The sequence below is a fragment of the Dromaius novaehollandiae genome, chromosome 8, assembly GCF_036370855.1.
Source record: "Dromaius novaehollandiae isolate bDroNov1 chromosome 8, bDroNov1.hap1, whole genome shotgun sequence".
NCBI lineage: Eukaryota > Metazoa > Chordata > Aves > Casuariiformes > Dromaiidae > Dromaius > Dromaius novaehollandiae.
The window spans coordinates 24,923,690-24,935,471 of NC_088105.1; the positions used below are offsets into that span (position 1 = coordinate 24,923,690).

The following is an 11,782-nucleotide window of genomic DNA, read 5'->3' on the forward strand; positions in this document are numbered from 1 at the left end:
AAATATTTACCCTTTCTCCAGATTCTTAAATCCGAGTTCCCAATACAGAGGGTATGCAAAATGTGATCACCCTCTCCAAGTGCCCTCTTCGAAACGCTGGGAAAGGTTGGTGTCCAGCGCGGTGGATTACTGCAGGTGTCACCAAACTGACCCCGCGGGTAGGGACAGACCCCCCCAGAGCCCTCCCGGGGCCCCCGCAGCCGTGCAGCAGCCTGCATCTCGTGGTGGCTGTCGCGGAGAAAACCTGCGTGGGACACGGACACCAACGTCGGCAAGGCCTCGAATGGGGGAAGAAAAGCTGTGGCAGAGCTTATTAGAAACCTGTGCATCCGACCACAGCATCTAAACACGCAGGGAACCAGGGTGCCCTAGTTCTGCTGCTCACAGAATAACTTGTTTTTCTTTTTATAATTATGTCTTAATCATTCTTTATGCTGAAATAAATCATAACATATTTACAACCAGACTCTATTTTAATTTTTTGTCTTCAGATCACTTTCTGTTTGGCCTCATACTGCCATTTTCAGCCCAAATGACACCCCTTCCTATCAAGGCCAATTTGGATTTCTTTCCTCAGACGTAAGTTTGCAAGGTATTTTTGTCAAATGATTTACTCAAGTTCAGATGTTACAAATAGATCTGCTGGTGTGTAAGGGGCAGAGCAGCCGCTCCGGCTGCCTCCAGCGCGTGCCAGGCTCCTCGCCGCGGGGCTTGCGGTGCTGCGGTGCAGCCCAGCGTGGCTCGCCCGGCTTTGCCACCCGGCGGACGTCGCTGCTCCCGTGCTCGCTCCGGCTGTGCTCTCGCTTTCGGCACACCCAAATACTTGCTGGCGGTAACGACTGGCATCATTTTTTTCCAAACATCATTAGCTTCTTTGTGGCTGTTGTTGCTTTTTCTTTTCTGATGTGACTCTTCCCCATCTGCCATGGTTTTTCCAAAGTACTTGTAAATACTTGGAAAAAACGCTTTAGTTTTGCATTGCTCTTAAGACCTTCAGATGAGTTTCATCTAGGCTTGCTCATTTACATATATTCATGTTTTACAAGTTTTCTCCCCCTCGCTTTTTAATCAAACACCTGTTTTCACAAGGCCTTCGCTTCTTCCTAATTGTCAGTCCTTATTATTTTTGTTAAAGACTGATTTTTTTTCTTTAAAAAAAAAGCGGTTCTATTGCTCATCCATTTTAAAATCATAATTAACTTCATCTCCTTCCTCATTTGCTAATGGGTCTATTTTCTCTCCAGTATTTCCTTTTCCCCTGATACACTCATAAAAGTCTCTGTTGTTTCTCTTACCCCCTTTGGCTAACTTTAACTCGTTCTGCCCTCAGACTGGGGAGAGGGAGACCTTCACAACATAATGCTCACAACTTCTGCACCTTTTTATACTTTCAAAGTCTTTTGCAGACATTAACTAATTAACTTTCATAACATGCCAGGGAGGTAGAGCAGTGCTGTTAACAGCTTTATTTTGATGAGGCAACTGGAAGGAAGGTCTTGAATAATCCACGCCAACCGCAGAGGGAACTGGTCTAAGGGCCAAAATACCCAGAAATACCTCGTGGTCTCGTGCTCGGGCAGCTAGACTGCCACCCATGCTCGCGGACATGGGACTGCCTCCACCACAGCAGCAGCAAAGGCAGAGAGGCGAGCTCACAAAAAGAACAAAATCTCTTCTTCCCGCTCATTTCACTTCAGTTTATCTTTTTAGTCAGGCCTCCTTCGAGGTTTCCCGCCTAGACCGCTGCTCAGTTCTGCTGCTCAGATACTCCTACAAGGTAGGATACGCCTGGTTGCAGATGCCGTGGGGGAAAGCAGCACAACGGTGTGCTTAGAGGAGCTCTCTTAAAACCTGTTGATGCTGGATACAAGTGCCTGACTCCTTACTCCTAAAGAGCAATTGCAAAACCATATACTCAAGGTAATCTTGAGCTGAGATTTAACTAGCCTCATGCTACACAGGGACATGTGAGGATGTATATTCGCATTCAGATATACCAGCCGGGGTGTCCTGTAGTTTCCTTAGTTTCTTTACACCCACGTGGTGCAATACGGTGTTCTCCCCACGCTTCTCAGTCCATGGTCAGTGGACCACTGGTTGGCCACAAGAGATCAGAAAGCTGTGGATGAGAAAACCGCGCATTTTTCAACCAAACCTGAACATCCAACCCCACACACCTGCTCCCACACGTGCCAGGGAGCAAGCAAAGAGAAGGGGGTCAGATCAGATCATCAAATGAGCAGTCAAAGACTGTCTTAATTTTTAGTTGGTTTGCAAATGAAAAAGCAGTGCGGTTGCATGGGCAGCATGGCCTGTGGATACCGTTTTCACGATCCGAAACAGCGGAGAAGCGCTACTTCACGCGCCTGGCGCTCTAACAGGTTAGATGGCTTCCACGCGCCTCGTCTCCCAATCTGGAGCCGGCAGAGCCTTCGCCGCCCTTGCTCGAGCTGTGGTGCATCGTGACGCTGCTTCCTAGCAAGGAGGGCCTATGCCCAGCCGGCCCGCTCGTGCTAACGGACCCGGGGGATCGTTACTGAGCTCTCCATGGAGCCCCTTCCCGGCCCCCGGCCGGCGCGGGCGGACATGTCATCCCAGGCAGGGACCTCCGCGGGAGCAGCTCGCCCAGCCCCAGGTGGCGAGCGAGGCCGAGGGCTGCCCCATCCCTGCTCTGGAAGCCTTCCCGGCGGGCGGAGGGGGGACGGGAAGTCTATCTCCTCCAGCTCAGAGGCGGCCCCACAGAGCTGTCCAGCCCGCTCCCGGGCCTCGCTCCCCGTGTGCATGTGCGGAGGGGCAAGCAGGGAGCGCCCAGCCCCTGCCGGCCCTCGGCGAAGCCTCCGGCGGGAGCCTTTGGAGGAGTTTCTTTCCGCGGGAGGAAAGCTCGTGTCTGTGCTTCCCCTTCACGGTCTCTCACAGATCTGAACAAAATGCTCGTAAAGTTCAGCATCTCCCAAATCGCCCCACACAAGTTCCTACCGCAGCCGTCCCCAGCGCCCCCCGCCCGTACCTTCCGCAGAAATGACCCAAACTTTGTCAGGTTCACGTGTCCCTAGAGATGATCTCATTTCACTGCTTCAAAAGAGCTTTGGTCTGCACAGCCTGTAGCAGCAAATTTACACTTCAAAAAGCAGACAGCTTTTTCCACATCTTATTCACTTAATGGGTGAGAATGTAAAATTAGTTCCGTTGCTGATGAGGACCTTGAGCCAAATGAAAAGTGTTCATTTGTCAGCACAGACTTACAGCCTGAAACATGATTATATAGCTAATCCAATAATGGGTTTTGATGCTGAGCATTTATTTATATACAGTATGCCTTGTTATCTGTTGATAATCAGGCTCTACAATTTACTCTCTTTTGTGTCATTAGACATAGCAACATCTTCCAGACATATTACATTTGCGTGTCAACATACAAACACACACAAAACCTTTGTGACCAAAATGCTGCGTTTGCCTGTTTGCTTTTGATTTTAATGAAACACTGTTTGAATTGGAGCTTTTTGTAGTTTAAAATATTAATGGCAAATAAATCATTTTAGACCAAGAACCTCTCTGCATCTTAAAAGTCTTAACAGATTAAAATTTGCAACATAAATTTTGCTTCTTTATCTATAACATCATATGCACTGATTTATTCTTTTCTGCTTGACTTGAATACTGATATCTAATTATCTTAGGTATAAGTTTTCATACATGCAACGACCCCCATCCTAAAATCTTCTGTATCTTAACACCAGACAGTGTCTAAGACTTTGCTAACTTCACAAACAATGCTATTTCATGGCTCAACAGATTTATCTTTTATGGAACAGAAAGTATGTATAGCTTATTAAAGTTAATACCAGGCATAGTTCCTACATCCAGTACATTGAAATCAAACAGAAAAACAAGCTTTTTTCCCTAAACTTTTGTAACTACTTTCTCCTGCTACCTACCATTCCTGTAGTTGTGTGGATGACTGTAAATAGCTAACACTGAATTACTGGGGCAGTTTACTCCTCATTTAAATATATGATACATAAAATTCAAATATTTAAAACAAGGAGGCATTTTAATAGCTATGCCATAGTATGATACATTGTAATGTTCGCCAGATAGTTAAAAAAAAAAAAAAAAAAAGCCTGTGGGAAAGTAAAATCACTCCAGTATTAAACTGGGAGTTAATTGCAAATGTGGGGCACACCTGCAAACTCTGTGAACAATCCTGCAACACTACAGCAGCACCGTCTGTGCTGAGGGATAGGGCTGCCTGCAGAAACGCCCAGGAACACCTTTGAGGGTTGGGCGAAGTCTTGTCTAAATTTGGCAGTCGGGAACCTTTAGAAGTAAAGCTATTAACTAAAATTTACCTTATAGGACACTGCAAATCAAGGGCGCAGGTGCGATGCAAATGATGTACGAGTCAGATGAGCTTTGCCACTGCCTTTCCTATGAGCAGAGTCAGGCCTCCCTGTGTGCTTTTGTTTAGCTGAAATTTACTCTACAATAAATACTTATATATTGCTGCAACATGATGTTTTATTGGGCTGCACTAGTTTACTAAAAACAGCAGGCTGGTAATAGCAGTGCTTGTGGTTTTGTCTGTAATTCATTTGTGCATGGTAATGCGCAGGGAGAGATATGATACAAGATAATAAGGCAAATTAAAAAAATGACTAAACTCAGTACTTGCAATATACAGTATATTAGGACCATGTTCAGACAGGCTGATTCTTCGGATATTTTTATTTTTTGTTTTACCTCGGCAGGGTAATTCATTAGGTATTCGCTTGGGTAGAGAATAAATGAATATAGCATACATTACATCCTCACTTTAGTTGCAGAAACAAATCTTTCCTGTACCAGCCAATGTAATCTTCAGAGTTTTCGTTATATAAAACACCTCAAGAAAAATGCACCTCAGTAAGATTTACACTTTATTACTCTAATGATTCTACAAACACTGCCACAATGTGATGAAAGGCAAAGCAGTCCTGATCTGATTGAGAGCTAATAAAAATCAGTACTGAAAACTGAAAATAGCACCCTTATCATCTTTCTTTCATTTAGACCTGATTACTAGGGGATTATAATGCAATCACAGCTATGTGTGAGAGGTAGCTATGGGAACCAGTTTTAACTGTTTATCTAGCCAAAGATCTTAATTTAAGTTTGAACACTCTGATTCATTTATATGTAAGACACCAAGGAGACAAAATGCAGAAGAAACAGATGCTCACTTGTTCTTTCCATTTAACTTCATAAGCTACCAGCCAATTTGTCTTTCAGGGACAAAATTAATTTCTGATGACAATGTGAGCAAGTAATAAACTAGGAGTTCCTGTCCTGGGAAACTTGTTAAGGCCATGTAATGTTCTGGAGTTATTTAGAAGAAAACAATTTGCTCATAGACTTGCAGGGACATCTGTAACAGAGTTTTCTTTGTCCCTGTGCTGTTACTCATTTCTGGGGGCTTTATGACACCTTTTCCAGAAGTTGATTTGAAAAAGTTCAAAAGGAAACATATTGCCCATTATTTCTTTCCTGTGGGGTATTTTTTTTAGCCTGCTTTCTTTTCTTCATATTCACAAATCATGCAACCCTCAACCCACTTGCTTTGCTACTTCAGCACAGCCAGAGAGAGCAACCACCAGCCAGGAATCATAACAAAATTAGTCAAAAATTATCCAAGGAAAAGAGTTTGTCAGAAACTTAGAGGCAAGTACACACCTGAAAACCTCCAACGAAGTGCTACAAAAGAGTCGGTTACTCATTTAGATGGAAGGAGCTTTGCCCATTAATGCTGTTAACTCTGTTAAGCCTACCATCATTAGCAGGAGGAGAGTGCCAAAAAGAGAGAGAAAGAGAGAGAGAGAGAGAGAGAGAGAGAGAGAGAGAGAGAGAGAGAGATCCACCCTAAGATTTTTCATTTTCAATACAGAGCAGCAGGAGCTGCGTGTACATGTTCCTGTATCAGTTACTTAACCGAATGTCCTGTATCTGCCATTATCTCTGCTGGTGTTATTTCCCCATTTTGATATTTATTTCACATGTACAGCTCTTTACTCTGGTAACACTTTTCTATCATTTGGCTCATGCATTGGGGTTTCATCCCTGTCCCTCTACATCTGAGGTTTTTCTCTTAGGTAAATTCCTACAGCCTAATGTCTGTCCATTAGCGCATTTAAAATTGCTCTGTCTGCTGGGCTTCACGATCGTTTACAGTTTATATGCTTCGCATGAAGCTTCCTTTTCCAGCAGTTCTTTTGAAGAAAGTTTAAAGTGAGTTGCAAAATGTTTCTTTTTCATCTAAACAGGGAAATGAATTTAAGAAAGGAAGAGAAGAGCCTGGAGGTTTAGCTCTTTCAAATTTTAAACAGAATTCAAAACACTGTTGGAACGCATCTGTCAGAGGAAGCACGAGAGCACCTGCATTTAAAGAGCGAGCCTCTTCCCTAACTTCTTCCTTGATAATAGCTTGCGTGAGCAGCGCCTTTCAACCACATCAGTCCCAGACCGTTTTCCATCCATCCAGTTATTATTTCCCTTGGCACTGAAGTGCACCTACCTCTAGACTGAAGCCTCCCGGCAGCGCACAGCACACCGTGCAGCACGGCACCTCACAACAAGGGCTGATTAAAACTTTATACCACTGAAATGATAAAACAGGAGAATTTTAAATGGTAAAACGTAAGTGTTCGAGTTGGACTTTGGCCTGGGTACTGGGGTCAGCAAGGCTAACTCTTGATTAAAAGGCAGTATGGTTTCAAATTATAAGAATGAAGTTCGGAAAGGAAAAACTAAGAATTCAGTGAAAATTATAGGCTTTAACAACAGTTCTGTTCATATTTGACTAGCAGAATCTCACAAGCAAATGGCCCACACGTACCGTATGGGGCCTGAATTCGTACGTGCAGGGAAGGGTGTATTGTGGTTAAGCTGACTGTTTCCTACTGCTCTGCCTCACCCTTAATTAGTTTTCGGCAACTAAGTTAGCGTTGTGCACGACAAGATGTGTCCACCCAAGGGTGGTGGCTTGGCCCTTTGGTGAGCACCAGTCAGGGTGTCACCAGCAAGGACCGCTGCTTGTCTGTGGGACTCACTGAAAAGTTATGTCCGTTGCTTTTTATAGCCCTTTGTTTTCATACCGTCCTTGCTACACCGCTCTGAGGGCCGTGTACAGAGGTGCTGCATGCAGATGCCGTGCAGGTGGTAATAGAACACCAACTCAGGTTTCAAGCAAGCAGAGTAAGGAGAGTTCACACAACTGAACCCCCCCCCCCCCCCCGAATATTTTGCAAATGACATTAGTGCTTATAAGAGATGAGATCAGTCAGTGCTTTGGCATACTCTTGGACAGGTAAGCTGGAGCTGCAACACAGAAACTACTGCCCTGTTTCTCTAAAAGATGGGTCTGATGAAATTTCCCACCTCAGACGTTCCATAGGTTTGGAGTATATTGGTTGTTGAAGCAAATTTAATCAAAAAAAGTAAGTAAATGAGAGAAACGACTTTGTGAGGAGGGTTCAGCTGGGGGGATTTGTTTACTTGTGGAGCTCTGTGAAAATTCATGCTGGCCTACTAGTAACCACAACAGTCACCCTTGGGAAAAAAGAAAATGGTTTTCTGGTGTAGCAGGTACAGAAGATGGGTGGCTGGGGTAGAGCAAAATATTAATTAGCATGCACTTAAGGTGGAAAGTATCCCTACTTAGATTTAAAACAATCCTAAAAGAATAATCCCTCTTAGTCAGAAATATTAGGATATTTGGGAATATTAGGGAAATTGAACTTTGAAAGAAAACAATCCCTTTCACCAATCATTCAGAGCCACTGGCAAAATAGTTCAAGAAGAGGAAATTAAGGAGGAGAAGAGCATAAAGGAGTGATGGAGAACAGATGGGCCTGGACAATTTTGGGAAACCTGTTCCATAGAATAGCAGCTCCTACTTCGTTTGTTGCAGAGGTCTAAGGCCTGAATTAACACCACAGTGCAAAATTTATTAGATACATAATTTTAAAATTTGCATCAGTCTAATGGTTTACTTTTAAAAACATGCAGATCAGGAAGACATTACTAAAATAATGAAAAACTTGGCATCTAAATAACTCCATAACTTATTTCCAAAACCAAACAGATATTTTCCATTCTTCTGCAAAACTCAATACAGTATAGTATAATATACCACATATTTCTATGCTGGATGTTTTACATAACCTGTCTCCATTTCAGAAAATGAAGCAGTAAATGGATGGATATGTGAAATGGTGGATATGTGAAAGGCGATTTTGATTAAGTGAAGAAGTGGGAATCACACAGCAGGTCTGGAGCAAGATGAACTTAAGAAAAGAGGAAGAGTCCACAGGCCTCTGTAAAAAGCCCCAAACACAAAATGAACCTAGAACATTGCCTTTAAGGTACTGCAACCACAAGTCCATCCAAAAGACCACTGAATTGTTTAGGACAGGAGGTTTCGAAGCAAGATGCCTGTACCCTGGGCTATATACCCATATCCCAGCTACAGCAGAAGCGTTGTGAGCTCTCTCAGCATTACATGAGGATGCAATGTGACATTGAACAGGGAAATATTTCTTTCAGCTCTCCTGCTGCAAGAATCAGTGTATTCTGAGCAGTCTCTGATGCTGAAACCCACGTGAACTACCAAAGTAGCATCACTAGTGTCTCAGACTTCAGTTAGATAATCCTGGAGAGCAGAATATCTGGTCTTGGAGAGTGTCAGTCTTTGGTAGACCAGCAAGATGGCAGATGCTAATCCTTTCTGTGATGCCTCAGTAGAAACCAAATCTTTGTTTTGTGATGTGTAAAGGCTATAAAATCCACGAAGCTTAGAAATCTCAAGGACTACAAAGTAAATCCACTCCTGTGCAGTGCTAATACAGGAAATTCCAGGGCAGGGGAATGCAAACTCCTGTCCAGAATACCACAACGAACTAAAGAACGTAAGCTTCAGGGGAGAAAAGATGTAACTGGTTCCTAGTGGCTTAGTCCTAAGACTTTGAATTACGGTAACAAGTCTACTGATGTATTCAATCCTAGATATATTTCTGCCACTCTCCCAGCACAAAGAACAGACATGATGTGGACGGTCCACTGGGAGTCCCACTTGGGTAGGCCTCCAATTTCCCTGTGAAATCAGGCATATATGAAACACGGAAAAAGTGATTTTCTTTGCCTAATGAGCTCATGGGGAGGCAGGAAGTGCTGTGAGAGAAGTCTCTCCCTTTGAGAGAAATGGATAACGATTACCTCCAGGGCTAACAGATTCCCCCCTTCCTCATGAGGCAGCTAGTCAAAACCAGCAACAACAAACATATTAATTTAACCCAGTAGCCAACATAAATTGAAACTTAACATGTATCATGAAAAAGGCTTTTCAATGTCTTCAACTGCTGGCAAGACTACACATGATAGTGTCCAATTTTTGATAAATATCTGTCTAATAGGAATTTGACTACGAGATCTGAGACTCCAACTGTGTGGACTATACATGATCTTCAAATATAATGATTATGAATCAATCATTTTCATTCTGGCCCCAAGCTTCAACCTCTAAACGACATCGTTAGACCTCTAAACAGATCTAAAACAACACCCTTCTTGTGGTTACTTCTGTGCAAGAGGTGAAAAGATGAGAATCAGCTCCCAAACCTGGAAGAGCTTCCATAACACCATCTGACAGCCAGCCGTTGCCGTTTCTCCTCCAATAAATACATGGTAACATCAACCAGAAGATGCCCATGTTGAGGCTGCAAGCACCTCCTGGAGAAACCTGAAGCGCCCTCACCCCATGGCATCAGCCAGCAAGGCCGGAGGTGCAGCGCGTGCGCTAGCTGGGTAACACCACAGGGTAGATGTTCAGCAGCCTACATCACGACGTTTTACCATTTTCCTTCCTTCTCACCTCCTGCCTGCCCGCACGGCATGTGACCAGCCGCAGCACGGGCACGGCTTGTGCTTTCAGCACGCAGGTTTCGGACACAGGACTGTCACTTACGGTGGTGAGCTGACTCTTCTAGGTTTAACCATATTACAAATGCTAGCTAATAAATGGCTAGTAACAAAAAGAGCAAAATCCCTCCTTCTTATAGAAGGACTCTCCCCATCACCCAAGTGAGAGCTAACTAAGAGCAACTGTTACTGACACATGAAAAGGCTCAGTTGTTCCAGCTAGATGAAAGGCAACAAACCTGAGACAAATATTTTGTCAGACCTCATGGGGAATCTCGTAAAGCCATCTTCCATCCTGTAACCGTTCTGTGGTTAAATAGTAGCTTCAGTTCTCTGATGTTGCAATCCAGCACCTTTCACAGGCATTAAATTCCTTTTAAATTAATTCTAAGAAGAAAAACGCACTCTGCTCAGAGTTATTTCTATTGCCCAGTTATTTTATATGAATCTGATAACTAGTTTCCTGCTACAGAGATTACATCTTGAATACTTAATGCCAATTTGGAAATTTTTTAGACAAAACAAAAGTAGATCTAAAATATAACACACAATTTAGCTAAGTGTAGAACATTAATGCAAGGCATGATTGGAAAAACAGCAAGTAAATTGAAGGAGGAGAGCAGACTCAATGGATATCTCTCTGTGTTAGTACATGCTGTAACTGGTCATTCAGGCATTTCAGGTTCTGAAAGTACATTTTTTTCAGCATAAAAATCTTGGAGTCCAATAATTCTTAAAAAAAGTTAGAGTGAAAGATAGAGTGCAGCCAAAGGATAGCCTTTAACAACCATTTTAAAATGAAACCTAAATATGCTTACATATTAGATAAATGTTGGCTTCCAGAGAAGCTTTACAACACACTAATTCCATCCTGGACTGGGATATATGGAAATGTTTTGAATTTCCATAACTGTCCAGAGCCCTCTGCTAAGCTAACAAGCTGATATTTCTATTCATATGATGGAAGCTATTTTTTCCCCCTGAAGTAACTCATTGGCCTCTCTTTGGTGACTTTTCTTTTTCTTTTTTTTTTTTTTTTCCTTTTGCACTGCAGTACAATTTCATTAATAGAACCATGCAATAATTACTCTTCTCATATTCTCATCAGATCATGATAACTCAACTGCCCTATTTTTTGCCACATGGATTCCAGGATCTACAATTTTTTAAATGTCACATTTTTTCCCCCTCATTGCTTAAAATCTCAGCAAGCAAGTGGGTTGCACAGTGGTGGAATGTCTTTTCCCTGGCCTCTCTCTCTCATATGCTTGCTCCTGTCTTTTCCTCAATAGCACATCTAAGTTCTTTGGAAATTTTCTTTTACCCGTCCTAGCCAAAACAGTAGTGGCCATGGAGCATTAACAAGCGGCCCGTTCCACGCACACCACCCACGCACATGCACGCAACATTAGGAGAAAGACAAACTCAGCCTGGCTTTAACTTCCCCCAGCCCGAGATACTGTAAGGTGGGCAGAGAGGCCCAGTGAGTTGTTTGGATGCTGCAGGGACCAGGGTGAAGCATGGGCCACCGCACTCCCCGCGACACGTGAGAAAAACGCAGCCCCGAAGGCAGAGACCAGCCGTGGTCGGGTGCCGTAGACTCTCGGTGCCCGCGCCAAAGGGAAACGCCAGGCATTGCTCCACCTGCGGTTTTTTCCTCATTCAAATAGAAGCAAAATGACTAAATGAATCCTGTAACTGGTTAAATCAAACAACATTTTTTTAGTGAGAAAAAGTATCTCAAGAACTACCCCTTGAGGCAGTACCTTCCCGCCGGTACCAGCAGCCCGTCTCTGGCTGTGTCCCGCTCGCCAGCCGCGGGCAGGCAGGG

General features: G+C 43.5%; 1 long non-coding RNA gene across 12 annotated transcripts in view; it reads right to left on the reverse strand.

The window, feature by feature from the left end:
* The window catches only part of LOC112993102 (uncharacterized), a 63,468-nt gene that overhangs the window by 19,363 nt on the left and 32,323 nt on the right, over positions 1–11,782 (reverse strand). For 10 of the 12 annotated variants that reach the window (XR_010390217.1, XR_010390211.1, XR_010390210.1 and 7 more), the window contains one exon: positions 6,551–6,634. The exons of the other annotated variants lie outside the window; for them this stretch is intronic. This is a non-coding gene — a long non-coding RNA (uncharacterized LOC112993102). The remainder of the gene's footprint in view (positions 1–6,550; positions 6,635–11,782) is intronic. 12 annotated transcript variants of the gene reach the window in all.